Source organism: Rhinolophus hipposideros (assembly GCF_964194185.1).
Source record: "Rhinolophus hipposideros genome assembly, chromosome: 11".
NCBI classification, from domain to species: Eukaryota; Metazoa; Chordata; class Mammalia; order Chiroptera; family Rhinolophidae; genus Rhinolophus; species Rhinolophus hipposideros.
In genome coordinates this window covers 57,155,713-57,173,761 of record NC_138057.1, presented here as the reverse complement: position 1 = coordinate 57,173,761, position 18,049 = coordinate 57,155,713, and positions in this window count along the sequence as shown.

Here is an 18,049-nt window from a genome sequence, read left to right as displayed (position 1 = left end):
TTTGTTTTTTATTGTTGTTGCTTTTACTACTGATCTCAGCGTTGCATAACAGATGCTGCATGGACAGCTACTGATGTCTTATTAAAGCCTGTCAATAGTCCTGAGAGGGTGGTCGCCCCACTAAAGCCATCATCAAGTGGATTTCTTTCAAGTACCTCAGGATCTTGCGTATTTATGAAGCCAGTGCTTCTCAGCTTTCAAATTCAGTCTTCAGAAGGAAGTGAAGTATATTTGATGGTTTCTTGTAGCAGAAATATATTTTTTTCTCTGACTTTCCTAATAAGTTTTTGATCTCTCACTTTTGTGCTCAGAAAACTCCCTTGTGGGTTTTCTAATCCATTGTCAAACCCTAATCCTTCTTACAGGCGTCAATATCGAGATGCCAAACCCACAGATGAAAAGCAGTTTCCTCCTGAAGTTTCCTGAAGGGAATCACAATGGACTCACAAGAACCCCCCCAAGGGAAGCACTATGGAAACTTACAAGGCATTACACCCTTTCCTCCAAGCCTTCAGAATGTTTGAAAACAAATCAGCACATGGTGAGTGCCCCAGTGCCTTTCCGCCATCCAGTTTCAATGGGGTTAAAGGGATTCTCCAACACTCTCCCTTAAAAACCAAGTGAAAAGCTTCACTGAAACTCTGAAAGTCTAATTTAGAAGTGCATTACAGTGGAAACTCAGGTTCCTTGATTAATATGATGTTTTCCCTTCACCTCCTTCCTAATAAATGGGCCATCCATTGCCTCATTGTCCAACCATTGCAACTCTAAGCTGCCACAAATGAGAAGGCCTTTGCACGAACACAGTTTCCTACCGGGGCAAAGCAGCACATACTCACTAAATTGTTCAGGGCCAGCTGTCAAATCAGAAATGAAAGGGATGATTTTTTAGGAGTTCGCAGAGCAGAAGAGGAAAACACTTTTAAAGTGTTGTCAAGGTGCAGCTGTCCTTGAAGAAATGGCTTCCTGACAGCTGCTAGTGCCTTCCTTCCTGCCAGTGTTTAATTTCTCTCGGAGAGAGGCAGGACTTTAATTAGGTTCCTAGGGCAGCTAGCTCTCTACATCTTTGACCTTATCAAAGATGCAGGATTTCAAAGCACAGGCTTAGATAGGCCTCCCTTCATTACTAATCAAAAGTCTCCCCAGAAACACTCCTGGGCCTAGGCTTCAGTTCCTCAGAAACCAAAGATGCCTTTACGTCTTCCTTCAAATGGGTCGTCTTATACCGGCATCCCTGTTCTTCAAAGGAGAAGGGAATGTTTAAAAGGCAGAAATTAGATTGCAATTCATATAAGAAGCTGTTCATGTATGAAACTACTTGCATATATCACTGTGAAGACCTTCTAATATTGGAAGAGGTTTGCTTGACTTGGTTTTCAAATGTATAACATTCTGAGTCAAAAAAAAAAAAAAATTCCTGTAATTGAATACGGGGCTTATTTTCAACCTGGTTGAGAGAGAGTAATTCCTCCAAAAAGACAGATGTTGAATTTTAATAGTGGAATTTTTTTCAGCATGTAAAAGTAAGCATAGAGCATCTGTTTTTACAATGCCAACATCTGTTTCTTTGACATCTCTGCCTTCCCTTCTGCTAGAACCAACTGTGAATTTGCTTTAGAATCTGATATGAAAAACAGATAAAATTGTTCTTGACGTGCTGAATTCTACAGGGCCAGCATACACTAGGCTATCAGGATTAAACTCTCATTCTAAAAGATTAAAAATGTCACGATACTCGGATTTCCAATTAAAATCAAGAAATGAAGAATTTTCCAAGGAGAGAGCAACATCATTTACAAATGATGTTGTGTGTTCTGTGACTTTCTTGTGAGATGCTTTCTGAAAAAGTATTTCAAAGGCAACTATTTAAGATTGTCATTAATAGTTTCACTCAATATATGTCAGTGTCATAACACCAAGCAAATTCACCCAAGAAAAGAAATTTCCTTGATTATAGGCTTTTAAAAAAGGCTTTCAGGGGCAGCCAGTTAGCTCAGTTGGTTAGAGCACTGTGCTCTTAACAACAAGGTTGCCCGTTCAATCCCCACGTGGGCCACTGTGAGCTCCGCCCTCCACAACTAGATTGAAACGACTTGGAGCTGATGGGTCCTGGAAAGACACACTTAAATAAATAAAAGTAAAAAAAAAAAAAAAAAAAAAGGCTTTCAGAGAGACTAAAATCACTAAAAATCCAATACAGTTTTATAATGAGAAGAAAATTATTGTATTAGGGAACCATAATAATCTTGTATTGAAGGAAAGCAAACACTTGGTTCAATAGTGGGCTGCCCAACTCCTTAGTAGGAACATCACTTTAATTCCTGTGTATTTACCTGCTGATTTAGCAGATGTTATTAACACCTAATTCTGTACCAGCATGGCTAGGTGCTAGGGATAACAGAGGTTACCCAGGCAAACACAGGTCCTGCCCTTATCAAGTGTAACTTCCAGTTGGGGAGACATATACTTAACATATAAACATGCAAACAAATATATAACTACAAATTTTGCAAAGAACTCTGTAGAAAAACTACAAATTGTTCTGAGATAAAGTGGAACGGTAGTATATTTTAGAAGTATTATTCAAAGAAGGCTTTCAGAGAAAGGGACGTTTAACCCAAAACCTGAAGACTGAGTGGACATCAATAATTTGAGGACATTGATAATGAGAAGTAAGGTCTTCAGGGGAAAAAGTTAGGGTGACACTTAAGAAACCAAAACAGTCCAATGTGGCTAGAAAGTGTAATAAGTAAGGGCAGAGAAGAAAAATATGAGACTGGAGAAATACAATTACTTCCATATGGATCCTACTAACTGCCTTAGTCTTGCCCTGCATAGGTCCAGAAGTCACTGTTGCCCTTGGCCTAGAAGAACCAGGAGGCCCCGGAGCAGATTCTCAGTGGTCAATTGACTGGTGGTATGACCTTACTGCTGGACGCAGTTTATTCACATGCCCACGATCACAAGTCCAACCTTGTATCCCAGTCTGAATAACAGGTTGCCTGCTGTTTTACTCCTAGCCTCAGCCCTATGCTTAGGACTCCCAATATACCCACTTCTGCTGGGCCTGGGGCCAGCCTGTTACCTGGCAATACCCCTGAGCTGATCATCAAACCTCAGAACCGTAGTAGAGCACTCTTCTATGCTCCACTCCGAGTTACAAACAAAACAAAACAAAAACAGTAATTCTTTCAAGTTCCTGCAATCGATAGGAATAATCGCATATAAAAACTTGAACATCCAGGCCTCAGGACCAGCAGAAACTAGACACTTGTTTTCATTCTGCAGCAGCTCTAGGGACCTCATGCCTCTTCCCTCAAACGCTCATCCATTTACATGACTGGGCTATTCTCTCCCTACCTGCACCTCCCTGCTTCTCTACCAGCTTTGCCACCTATCTTGTGTCTATTACCCCTGGCTTTTGCTCCCTTGTAACTTTGACTCTACTTGACTGCCATTTCTTCTCAGTATCCTCCAGAGATAGATTCTAATCAGCTCAATTTGTCTTTTTTCATCAGACCAGCTTATTGGTTGACCTAGGGTTAGTGCCATCCTTTAATCCTACTGGTTATGTTCAAAGGGCATAGAGTCTGATATCAAAAAACACTGCCCTCTCTGATTTCAAACTATACTACAAAGCTATAGTAATTACAACCATATGGTACTGGCATAAAAATAGAGATATAGACTAATAGAACAGGACCAAGAGCCCAGAAATAAACCCTTCTATGTATGGTCAACTAGTATTTGACAAGGGAACCATGGATACTCAGTAGAAAACGGATAGTCTCTTCAATAAATAGAGTTGGGAAAACTGGATAATCACATGAATGAAATCTGACTTTTACCTTACACCATTCACAAAAATTAGCTCAAAATGGATTAAAGACTTCAAAATAACACCCTGAAGCCATAAAACTCCTAGAAGAAAACATAAGGAGAAGCTCCTTGATGTTGGTCTTGGCAACACTTTTCTGGATATGACACCAAAAACACAAGCAACAAAAGCAAAAACTGAAAAAGTGGGACTATATCAAACTAAAAAGCTCTGCACAGCAAATGAAACAACCAGCAAAATGGAAAAGCAGCCTACAGAATGGGAGAAAATATTGTTTTTCTAGAGTTGTGAAATCACCTAAAAATGTTAAAATTCACATACTGTGGTTTGGATATTATTATACCTAAAATATTATTATCATTATCAAATTTAAGATACAACAGGATTCCATCATATATAGGATTCCATCATATATAGGATCCCATCATATATAATCCCTACTTTCAACATCATCTCACCTTCTTGTTCCTGTATCATTTATTATATGTTTACATCTCTTCTCTACTAGATCATTAACTCAGCCAATATTTTTTATAGCCAGACACTATTCTAGGAGTGTTATATGCAGCACTGGACAACATAGAATGGTCTCTGAACTCAAGGATATTATTATCTAACCAGAAAGACAGACAACTAAAAAGTCATACCTGTAAACAGTACAAAGCATGTGATATCTTTGCATGTCCTACTTAATCTACAGCACCTCAGTAGCTATTCATGCAAGGCAGTGACCACGTACCTTTAGGTTCTGGGACACAATTTCACTGTGGAGATAGGGGTCCCCACACTAACAAGCAATTCTCTGTAAACCAACTGGGTGTCCTAAATTCACCTCAATTCTGACACTAGAAGATAGAGTCAGATTCCACAGGTGAAGGGTTCAGTACCACAAGACTCCCCACCCCCTCCCACTTCAGACGCCCTTTGCAATCCCAGGTTATTACTTGCGCTTCTAACAGACCAGCTATAAGTTGCACGTTCCCATACCCCCTTCCTTGAATTTTCAGATGCCAGTTACAAGTCCAGATTGTTGCCTGTACTTCTGACCAACTTGCTATAACTAAGAGGTTCCCATGATCCCCTCTTTCCTTGGGTTCAATTAATGTGCTAGAGTGGCTCACAGAACTCAGAGAAACATTTTACTTCCTAGATTGCCAGTTTATTATAAAAGGATATAACTCAGGATAGTCTCTTCAATAAATAGAGTTGGGAAAACTGGATAAAGCTGTTCCAGGAACAGCTACATGGAAGAGATATAGAGGGAAAAGTCACAGAGCTTCCACGCCCTCTTCAGACATACCACTCTCCCAGACCTCCATATGTCCACCAAACCAGAAGCTTTCCAAACCCTGTCCTTTTGGGTTTTATGGAGACTTCATTACATAGGCATGATTGCTTAAATCATTGGCCACGGGTGATCGATTTAACCTTCAATCCGTCTCCCCTGGCAGTCAGGGCAGTGGGACTGAAAGTTCCAACGCTCTAAACACAGGATTGGTTCTCCTGGCAACCAGCTCCATCCTTCGGTGGGTTCCTAAAGTCACCTTACTAATATAGCAAAAGACACCTTTCCCTCTCATCACATATGAAATTCCATGGGTTTTAGGAGCTCTGTGCTAGAAAAGGGGAAGAAGAATAAATATGTATTAAATATGTATTTCTTATTATAAATCACAATATCACAATGCATAATTGTTATCATCATGCCTCTCGGTAGATAGCATAAGTGCCTGCTACCTACCAGAGGATGAACACACGTTTAATAAGTTCAACCTTGGGAAGGTTGACCAGGAAAGAGATGTACATAGTCCAGTCTGAAATGGAGAGGAGGAATGCTCAGGAAGAAAGCCTTTGCCAACTCAGAGACGCCGCTACCAAAGAGTCAGTCGGTGAAAGATATATAATTCTATAAATGGGAGCAATAGGCATATAGTAAACACTCCATAAGTGTTAGCTGCTGTAGTTATTATTATTATTATTATTATTATTACTATTATTATTGTTGTTGTTGTTGTTGTCATTTCTGGACTGCAAATATGCCATTACAGTGAAAAACCAAACCAAGCATTTAGAAGCTTTTCACATTATATTAAGAAAAGTGCACATAAACTATGTACAAAGAGCAAATTATTTGGCTTGCATTATAATTGAATTAAGGCTAAAATGAGGTGTCTCCTAGGGGGGACTACAAAATCATTTTTATTCCCCTCATTGTCTTTGAGAATGAGCCTGTAAAGGTGTAATAGAAACAATAAGGACAAAGAGGTGATGATCAAACAAGTTCTATTTTGTGAGAACAATGAATGTTCATTGTGTTTAAATTTCTAGGAATGTGATTCATTGCGTAACTGTTGTTTCACTCTTATTGCCTTCCATTAAGTTTGGAAGATTGTTGGTTGGTTATGCTGTGTGCTTGCTTGTTTTCATTATCCTTAGAGCACAAATAATAAGTTGATTTTCAAACTGCAAGTGCTTTCTTTTTAATCAAGCTTTTCCAGAGTAGAGCTTAAGTTCTAGAGTTGTTATTACTTTAAAAATCTGTTTTAACAACACAAATCATTATGGTTTCTAAGCACTCTATTGCCTCCAAATCGTGTTAACATGTGTACCCAGCAATTTGAGTGTTGGGCTAAATCTTAGAAATCTAAATGAGAAAGAAAACTAAGTTCAGTAACTATAGATAGAAAAATAGATATTGTGAATGTCCTCGTTTTTAAACACTTTTGGTTATTTTAAAGATCATACAGATAAATCATGCGAAGACATTTTCCACGTATTTTTTTCTCTCAAGTTTCTGATTCTGAAAAGTACAAAGAATGTCTTCATTGGGTATCTGCATGTATGCTGATTTAAAGAAAAAATCTTTTACAAGAATAAGATCTTCACAATTAGGAAAATGCCATATGAATAAACTCTTGCCTCTGTTGATTTCATTTAGGAATTTTTGGGGTAATAGTCCAGTCCATTAAATGATTATCCTAGGGTCCACTATGCAAATTAATGATAGAATACCTATTGCATTGCTTTTTCCAAAAATTCAAAATATGCTATGCTATATATTTCATGACTCCATAGGACGTTTGACTAACACTGAGAATTCAATAATTCTAAATATTGAGGCTGCAAGGTTCCTTGTAGTATCATTTAAGGTTTCTATGTTATCTGCATCCTGAATCTTCTCTATGGCAAGCCTGAATATCAATCGTCCTATCTCTGTCTGAACAGGCAAGGAAATTACTACAGCTAAAGACAGCTTAACAGAGATACCTGTCCTGAACTCAGCCCAGAACCTCCAAAGTTTACCATTGGAAAAATAATCTCCAAAGAGGACCAAATGATTCTAACAAAGTTCTGCTTAACTTCCACCTTTCCCTCTTGAACTTTATCCTTGGATTCCTGCAGCCACCAGCACCCAGCCCGTGAAGATTGTACTAGTCTCCAATTAAGGCTCTGTCTCAAGAAAAGATGATAACTCTTCTCTTCAATTTCTTTAGGATAGTTAAGCAGCCTGGGAGACTTCAAAATACTCCTGAGTGTAAAGAGAAAAGCGTAGAGCCAACAAAGGCTGCAGTTTGGCTTCTGTTACAGCCAGTGTTCTTCCCGTTCCTCTTACACCAAGCTCAACAAGATGCTGTCACCTTTTCCTCCTGCTTCCTTAAGACTAGATATCCAGAAGCACCTGGGCAGCTTTCGGTGCCTACAGTACTGAAGAGCAGGCTTGTGGGTCTAAGATGCCTCAGCACAACAACCCCACTGTCACTAAAGCCAAACACTGGCCATCGTATTGAGAAAGGGGGGAGAAGGGAATGTACTTTTAATGCAGAACTTAATGGAGCAGCAATGGAAGATCCTAAGCAATGTCCATAAAGTGATGTGTCATGGCCACTCCTGGTGTGGGAAACATGTATAGGTCATTTAGCAGAAGTAGGTCACTGTCACAACTATGTCTCATGTTCCTGTTTTTAATTTCTCATCGTGTTTCTTGTCTTTCCCCATCTAGTTCCTGACACTACTCTCGGTATATTCACAACTTTTTTCCCCTAGCAAATTTCTAGCCTGTAGCCTGGGAAGCACAATTCACATTATCCTTACTTTGCCTCTTGGACAGGAGACCAAAGAACAATGGTTTCTTCTCACATGCTGCCCTCCCTGAATGCTCAGTTTCAGCGGATTACCACTCCCTTTTGCAAGTAGCTGAAATCCTTCATAATGGTCTTTGGAAGTCCTCAGCCTTCAGAAGTCTGCCTGATCCATTTTAGGATCATGGTTTGGCCTGAGGTCAGAAACACAGTATCATGGGCAATCAGAGGGACTATCAAAGGGCTCATTAGAAAAAGTATTGAGAGCCATTGATGAGATCATGAGAACATCTGAAGTCCAAGGGTTCAGCCTATTTGGCCTCTAGGTGAGCTAGCCAGGTAAAAGGAGAGGAGAACCAACATTCAGAGGGCAGAGCAAGGCTGCACTGTTGGGCAAATGAGTAACAGATAAAGACAGTGGGGCTTGGGGCTTGGGAAACTAATGGTTGTGCTAAATGACTATTGCATCCCCCTATTATTTGTGTATTTTGCCTTCGAAGTGGACTTAAACACCAGGAAGCCTTTGATGTTACTCTGCCTTGATCACAGAATAGCCTCTTCTGAGTGGATAGTAAGGATCAAAGAATAGCCCTCTTCTGCAGTCCTCTTCAAAACGCAAATGAAACAGAAAGGGATAGCATGGAAGACACACACTCTTTGAAAAAAGACATATATTTATTTGGTGTTTTTTTAAATGTACTCACAAAAAGCCATGAATGTCTTTGTGTGTGTAAGTATAGAAACTTCAAACAATAGCGTCCCCACTTAACAGATGCTTTTCCCAAAATAGCTGCTACTCTGGATTATATGCATTAGGCACACATGTCCATACAGAGGTATGTAATTTTGTGTTTCTTTTTTAGGGTAATTGGTACTTTCATTTTTCTAAAAGTTTCTCTTTTTTACATAATAATGTATCTTGGAGCTTTTCAAATGTCAGTACATACATATTTACCTGATTTGGGGAAACTGCTGCATACATAGTGTTCGGTGAATGTACGTGCCACAATTTATTCAACTGATGATCAATTTATGGATTTTGCTCTTCTAATTATGCTGTGGTAACATCCTTCTGCTTACCATGTCCACATGTGAATAGTTCTCCAAAATAGGCCCCTAGAGTGACGTCATAGGAATGGCGGCAGCGGGGCACATTTTCTGAGTTCTCCTCCGGATTTTATTACAAACGGGACATATAACCCATCAAACAACTCTTCGCTCATCACGCAGAACAGCTAAGAGACTCCTAAGAGACTCGTGTAAGGATTACTTGAAGCTGCGCAAATTGGGCGAGCAGGGGAAGAAAGAAGGGAGCGGAGAGGAAACGCGCGGTCGCGCGGTGGAATCAAGCCGGCGGCGGCGGCTGGCGGTAAACTGCAGCTCTAAAGACACAGGGAGATATAGAACACGCAGAACAGCGGGGAGACTCGTGGAGGAATTTGCCTGAAGGTGTGCGCGGATTACAAGCAGGGGAGGAGGCGGGACAGCGAAGTGGAAGCGCGCCCCCCCACCCCCACCCGCGCGGAGCCGAGGCCGGCGGCGCCGGGACTACGGAGCGCAGACTCCTGGAAGCGGAGCACAGGCCGTGCAGCGTTGCTGCGCGGCTCCCAGGTCGGACGGAGGCTCGTGGAAGGTTTGCTTTGAGGTGCACTAGGTGGGCGAGCGGGGGGGAGGAGCGTGCTCACAGAAAAAGTGGAGGGCAGCACCCGGGGCTCTAGAGTCCCACGGGAGCCCAGGGTGTGGCGGAGAGCGTAGGGTCCAGGAGGTGAGCTCTTTCCCTGCGTCCCACAGTTGATCGCTCCCGCCGGGGCGGGCAGCTCGTGGGCCCTAGGGCAGACAAAGAACTGAGACGCCACACCTGGGCCCCTCACCGCGCTTTTCGAATCCTCCCCCCGCCCTTCCAGAGACTCAAACTACCCCTAACTGAGAAACAGTGTCAGATTACAGAGGGGCGTCTGCGCTCAGGCGCTGGGAAGATTGGCAGCCGGCTCTGACCATCGGAAGAGGCTGGGAGGAGGGGATTTTCGCTGGACGAGGAGAGAGGAGACTCCCACACCCCCAGCCACCACCTTTTCAGGCCTGCGGGAGGAGTGTGAGTGGCTGGCCTGGGAGGGAGGAGACCCCTCCATCCCCAGGCCCCACCCTTTCTGGCTGACCTGCGGTGGGGCAAGGGCAACCGCGGAAGCAATCCCTGAGTTCAGCAGTAAGCGGCAGTCGCAGCTCCCGGCTTTCAGCAGCTTAGAGATCTCCCGCCCGCCCCCTCCCACTCATCCTTGGAAGGAGGGCCCTAAGACTCAGGAGTACTGGGCACAGGGCTGTTGGAGCTACTCTCAGCGTGCATTTGTGCAGGAAAGGACAGAAACTGCATGGTCTCTCTGAAAACTGTCATCCAGACCCCTCAGCCCCTCGCATTTAAATCTACACTCCCAAATTCACTCTGGGCACCAGGTGACTAGCGATGCCTGCGCACTAGGCAGGGAACTCTTTGGCACAGCGGAGGACAACCTGGAGATCACCTGGTGGGCTTAAGCCAAGACTGGTGCTGCTTTCTGTTTTGCTTTGCTTGGTGGTCTTTATTTTTATTTTTTTTTTTATTTTTTTTTTTATTTTTTATTTTTTATTTTTTTATTTTATTTTATTTTTTTTTTCTTTCTTTCTCTTCTTTTTTTTTCTTTTTTCTGCTTGTTGTGATTTGCTTTGTTCTGTCTTTATTTCTTTGATATCTTTGCCTATGTAGAGTGGGGATTGTCGGTTGTATTTTATTTGTGAATGTACTTGATTTGTTTTCTTTGTTGTTGTTGTTGTTGTTGTACTTGCTAACTTTATTTGTGCTGAAACTGCCCTACCAGGGCCCAGCTTAAGAGGCACAAGATTCAACATATCCAGAAGCCAACTCTGGACCAAACCAGAGTACTACCGGGTTTGACCTACAAGTCACCCACGGAAGGAGGGCCCTAAGACTCAGGAGTACTGGGCACAGGGCTGGTGGAGCTACTCTCAGTGTGCATTTGTGCAGGAAAGAACAGAAACTGCATGGTCTCTCTGAAAACTGTCATCCAGATCCCTCAGCCCCTCGCATTTAAATCTACACTCCCAAATTCACTCTGGGCACCAGGTGACTAGCGCTGCCTGTGCACTAGGCAGGGAACTCTTTGGCACAGCGGAGGACAACCCGGAGATTACCTGGTGGGCTTAAGCCAAGACTGGTGCTGCTTTCTGTTTTGCTTTGCTTGGTGATTTTTTTTTTGTTTGTTTGTTTGTTTGTTTGTTTTGTTTTGCTTTTTTGTTTTTTTGCTTTTGTTTTTGTTTTGTTTTGTGTTGTTTTGCTTTGTTCTTCTCTTTTTTCCTTTCTTTTCTTTTTCTTTTTTTTCTTTCTTTCTCTTCTTTTTTTTTCTTTTCCTTGCTTGTTGTGATTTGCTTTGTTCTGTCTTTATTTCTTTGATATCTTTGCCTATGTTGAGTGGGGATTGTCGGTTGTATTTTACATGCGAATGTACTTGATTTGTTTTCCTTGTTGTTGTTGTTGTTGTTGTTGTACTTGGTAACTTTATTTGTGCTGAAACTGCCCTACCAGGGCCCAGATTAAGAGGCACAAGATTCAACATATCCAGAAGCCAACTCTGGACCAAACCAGAGTACTACCGGGTTTGACCTACAAGTCACCCATGGAAGGAGGGCCCTAAGACTCAGGAATACTGACCACAGGGCTGGTGGAGCTACTCTCAGCGTGCATTTGTGCAGGAAAGGACAGAAACTGCATGGTCTCTCTGAAAACTGTCATCCAGACCCCTCAGCCCCTCGCATTTAAATCTACACTCCCAAATTCACTCTGGGCACCAGGTGACCAGCGCTGCCTGCGCAATAGGCAGGGAACTCTTTGGCACAGCAGAGGACAACCTGGAGATTACCTGGTGGGCTTAAGCCAAGACTGGTTCTGCTTTCTGTTTTGCTTTGCTTGGTACTTCCATTTTTTTTTTTTTTTTTTTTTTTTTTTTTTTTTTTTTTTTTTCTGCTTGTAGTGATTTGCTTTGTTCTGTCATTATTGCTTTGATATCTTTGCTTATGTTGAGGGGGGATTGTCGGTTGTATTTTATTTGTGAATGTACTTGATTTGTTTTCTTTGTTGTTGTTGCTGTTGTACTTGGTAACTTGATTTGTGCTGAAACTGCCCTACCAGGGCCCAGCTTGAGAGGCACAAGATTCAACATTTTCCAGAAGCCAACTCTGGACCAAACCAGAGTACTACCGAGTTTGACCTACAAGTCACACACCCAGAAGGAATTCTCTGAAGGCACAAGAGCCCATAGAGGCCAAACCTCATTTAAGTGGCCAACCCTCACCCAGCAGAACACCCTGTGGTGAGCAGAGCCAAGTTTCACAACTAGACGGCCTAGGAGTTAAGCCCACCTACTCACAAGCAAAAAGCAATCAAAGTTCTTCTTGAACAGGACGATATACTAAACACACGAGCCTCCTGTGGAGCACATGCAGAGAAGAACGAAGTAGTCCAAGTCAAATATAAAAGACACATACTACATAAGATAACCCAGCAAGAACTAAGAGCTCTAGGGGATCTTCCTAATACATCAAAGCAAACACAGAGAGTCAGTCAGAATGGGGAGACAAAGAAACATGTCCCAAATAAAAGAACAGAAGAAACCTCCACAACTGGAACCAAATGAAGCAGAGGTAACCAACATGTCAGAGACAGAGTTCAGAACACTGGTGATAAGAATGTTTAAGGAGCTTAGAGAAGACATAAAGAAGGATATAGAAATCATAAAGAACAACCAGTTAGAGCTAAAAAAGGATGTAGAAATCTTAACGAACAACCAGCTAGAACTAAAAAACACAATTACCGAAATTAAGAACTCACTTGAAGGAATGACCAGCAGGTTAGATGAAGCAGAGGATCGAATCAGCGACTTAGAAGACAAGTTAGCAGAGATCACTCAAACTGAACAACAGAAAGAAAAAAGAATAAAAAACAATGAAGATGGGTTAAGAGACCTCTGGGATAACATCAAGCGCAACAACATGCGCATCATAGGAATACCAGAAGGCGAAGAGAAGAAGCAAGGGATTGAGAACATATTTGAGGTAATAATGTCAGAAAACTTCCCTAACCTGATGAAGGAAACCAACATACAAGCCCAGGAAGTGCAGAGAGTTCCAACCAGGATAAACCCAAACAGGCCCACACCAAGACACATTATAGTTAAAATGGCAAAGCTTAAAGACAAAGAGAGAATCTTGAAAGCAGCAAGAGAAAGGCAGAAGGTTACATACAAGGGAACTCCCATAAGACTATCAAATGACTTTTCTACAGAAACATTGAAGGCAAGGAGGGAGTGGCAGGAGATACTCAAAGTGATGGAACACAAAGGCCTACAACCTAGATTGCTTTATCCAGCAAGGCTATCATTTAAAGTTGATGGAGAGATAAAGAGCTTCCCAGAAAAGAACAAACTGAAAGAATTTATGACAACCAAGCCAGCATTGCAAGAAATACTAAAAGGACTTCTGTAAATAGAAGAAAGATGAAAACAATTTACTACAAATCTAAAAATGGCAATAACTATGTACCTATCAGTAATCACTTTAAATGTAAATGGATTAAATGCTCCAATCAAGAGACATAGGGTGGCTGAGTGGATAAGGAAACAAGACCCTTGTATATGCTGTATACAAGAGACTCATTTCAGATCAAAAGACACACACAGACTGAAAGTGAAGGGTTGGAGTAACATATTTCATGCAAATGGAAGCAAAAAAAAAGCTGGAGTTGCAATACTTATATCTGACAAAATAGACTTTAAAATGAAAAAAATATTAAAAGACAAAGATGGGCACTATATAATAATAAAGGGATCAATCCGACAAGAGGACATAACCCTAGTAAACATCTATGCACCTAACATAGGAGCACCTAAATATATAAAACAGGTACTGATGGACATAAAGACAGAGATCAACAGCAACACTATCATAGTAGGGGACTTCAACACACCTCTGACAACAAGGGACAGGTCCTCCAGACAGAAAATCAATATGGAAACAACAGCCTTAAATGATACTTTGGAGCAGTTGGACTTAATTGATATTTTCAGAGCATTTCACCCCAATGCTGCAGAATACACGTTCTTCTCAAGTGCTCATGGAACATTTTCTAAAATAGATCATATGTTAGGACACAAGACAAGCCTCGATAAATTTAAGAAAATTGAAATCATACCAATTGTCTTCTCTGACCACAGTGCTATGAAATTAGAAATGAACTACAGGGGAAAAAAACCAGGAAGATACACCAATTCATGGAGGCTGAATAACATGTTGCTAAATAATGAATGGGTCAAGCAGCAGATCAAAGAAGAAATCAAAAGATATCTTGAGACAAATGAGAATGAGAACACGACGACCCAAAATCTATGGGATGCTGCGAAAGCAGTCCTAAGAGGGAAGTTCATAGCACTGCAGGCCTACCTAAAGAAACAAGAAACATCACTAATTGACAGTTTATCTTCACACTTAAGGGATCTGGAAAAAGAACAGCAAAATAAACCCAAAGGGAGCACAAGGAAGGAGATAATAAGGATCAGAGCAGAAATAAATGAAATAGAAACCAGAAAAACAATACAAAAGATCAATGAATCCAAGAGTTGGTTCTTAGAGAAGATAAACAAAATTGACAAACCTTTAGCCAGACTCATTAAAAAAAGGAGAGAGAGGACCCAAATTAATAAAATCAGAAATGAAAGAGGAGAAGTGACAACAGACACCACAGAAATACAAAAAATTGTAAGAAATTACTATGAGCAACTATATGCCAACAAATTTGACAACCTTGAAGAAATGGACAATTTTCTAGAGGCGCACAACCTTCCAAAGCTAACTCAAGAAGAAACAGAAAGCCTGAACAGTCTGATTACCACCAGGGAAATTGAATCAGTAATCAATAATCTCCCAACAAACAAAAGCCCTGGACCAGATGGCTTTACAGGTGAATTTTTCAAAACGTTCAAAAAAGAATTATCACCTATTCTCCTCAAGCTCTTCCAAAAAATCCAGAAGGAAGGAAGACTCCCAAACACTTTTTACGAAGCCACTATCACCCTGATCCCAAAAGCAGACAAAGACACCACAAAGAAAGAAAACTACAGGCCGATATCTCTAATGAACATAGATGCAAAAATTCTCAACAAATTATTAGCAAACAGAATTCAGCAATACATTAAAAAGATCATACACCATGATCAAGTGGGATTCATCCCTGGTATGCAGGGGTGGTTCAACATCCGCAAATCAATTAATGTGATACACCACATTAACAAAATGAAAAATAAAAATCACATGATCATATCAATAGATGCAGAAAAAGCATTTGATAAAATACAGCAACCTTTTATGATAAAAACCCTTAAGAAAGTGGGAATAGAGGGATCATATCTTAACATAATAAAGGCCATATATGACAAACCCACAGCTAACATCATACTCAATGGGGAAAAGCTAAAACCATTCCCCCTAAGATCAGGAACAAGACAAGGTTGCCCACTTTCTCCACTTCTATTCAACATAGTGCTGGAAGTTCTAGCCACAGCAATCAGACAAGAGAAAGAAATAAAAGGCATCCAAATTGGTAAGGAGGAAGTAAAATTATCATTATATGCAGATGATATGATACTATATATAGAGAACCCTAAAGACTCCACCAAGAAACTATTAGAACTGATAGATGAATTTAGTAAAGTAGCAGGATATAAAATTAATATTCGGAAATCAGTTGCATTTGTATATACCAATGATAAAATAGCAGAAGGAGAAATTAAAAAAACAATTCCATTTACAATTGCTCCAAAGACTATAAAATATCTGGGAATAAATCTAACCAAAGATGTAAAGGATCTGTACTCAGAAAATTATACAACACTGAAGAAAGAAATGAAAGAAGACATAAATAGATGGAAACACATTCCATGTTCATGGATAGGAAGAATTAATATAATTAAAATGTCCATACTGCCTAAGGCAATATACATATTCAACGCAATTCCTATCAAACTACCAATGACGTTTTTCACAGAAATAGAACATATAATCCTAAAATTTATATGGGACCATAAAAGACCCCGGATAGCCTCAGCAATCTTGAGAAATAAGAACAAAGTGGGAGGTATAACGATACCTGATTTCAAACTATACTACAAGGCTACAGTAATCAAAACAACATGGTACTGGCATAAAAATAGATACATAGATCAATGGAACAGAATAGAGAGTCCAGACATAAATCCATGCCTATATGCCCATCTAATCTACGACAATGGAAGCAAGAATGTACGATGGGGTAAAGATAGTCTGTTCAATAAGTGGTGTTGGGAAACCTGGACGGACACATGCAAGAAAATGAAGCTGGACCACCTCCTTACACCATATACAAAAACAAATTCAAAATGGCTTAAAGACTTAAATGTAAGATCTGAAACCATAAAATATCTAGAAGAAAATATAGGAAGAAACTTCATGGACATTACCCGGAGTAAGATTTTCACTGATATATCCCCTCGCGCGAGCGAAGTAAGAGAAAAAATAAACATGTGGGATTACATCAAACTAAAAAGTTTTTTCACAGCAAAGGAAACCATCAATAAAACAAAAAGGGATCCTACTGTATGGGAAAAGATATTTGCCAATGATATATCTGATAAGGGAGTAATATCACAAATCTATAAAAAACTTACTCAACTCAACTCCAAAAAAACAAACAACCCAATTAAAAAATGGGCAGAGGACTTGGGGAGACATTTCTCTAAGAAGGACATACAGAAGGCAAGAAGACATATGAAGAAATGCTCAACCTCACTAACCATCAGAGAAATGCAAATAAAAACCACAATGAGATACCACCTCACTCCAGTCAAAATGGCTATTATCAATAAATCAACAAACAACAAATGCTGGCGCGGATGTGGAGAAAAGGGAACGCTAGTGCACTGTTGGTGGGACTGCAGATTAGTGCAGCCACTATGGAAAACAGTATGGAGGTATCTCAGGAATCTGAAAATGGAACTACCCTATGATCCAGTAATTCCACTCCTAGGCATCTACCCGGAGAAATCCAAAACTCCAATTCAAAAATCTGTATGCACTCCTATGTTTATTGCAGCACTTTACACAATAGCCAAGATATGGAAACAACCAAAATGCCCATCGGTAGATGACTGGATTAAGAAGCTGTGGTACATTTATACAATGGAGTATTACGCAGCCATAAAGAAGAAAGAAATCTTATCATTTGCAGCAACATGGATGGATCTAGAGAACATTATGTTAAGTGAAATAAGTCAGAAAGAGAAAGACAAGTACCATATGATCTCACTTATATATGGAATCTAAAGAAAAGACTATGTGAATGAACTAATCAGAGTCAGTTTTGGGGACGCAGAGAAAAAACCGAGAGTGGTTAGATGGGTGTGTGGGAGGGGGTTGGGGATAAGGGGAAAGGTAAAGGGATTTGGAAGCAGCTGGTAACCACAAGATGGCCTCAGGGTTTTTCTTTTGAAAATTAATTTGGGGAAGGTATTCTATAATGTTGTAAGGATTTTGTTGGGTATCCGATGGACATGCGTCCTATTTGGGAGACCACCTCAGGGATACTGTGGATACCTGATCATGGCATTGTACATCAGAAGCTAAACATTAATGAATGCCAACTATAATTTTATATATATAATGTGATGGTTCAGTGTGAGGTCGGAGGGATAGTGGATGGGGGGAGGGGGGTTCACAGTATGAGGGATATAAATGATGAACGTCTAAGTATTACCTTGTTTTGTACACCTGAAACTAATAAATAAATTAATTAATAAAAAAAAAAAAAAAATAGGCCCCTAGAAGTGGGATCATTACCTTGAAGATTACACAGTTTTAAGCCTTTATCAGATGCTGCAAATTGCCATCCAAAAAGGCTATACCAATTTATACAACCAATAGGAGAGCGTAAATGGGACATCCCACAACTTTGCGATTATCATGATTAAAAGTTTACCATTGTGTTAGGTGAGAATATTTTATTGTTTTTATTTGCATTTTCCTGCTTATTAGTAATGCTGAGCATCTTTTCATATGTTTA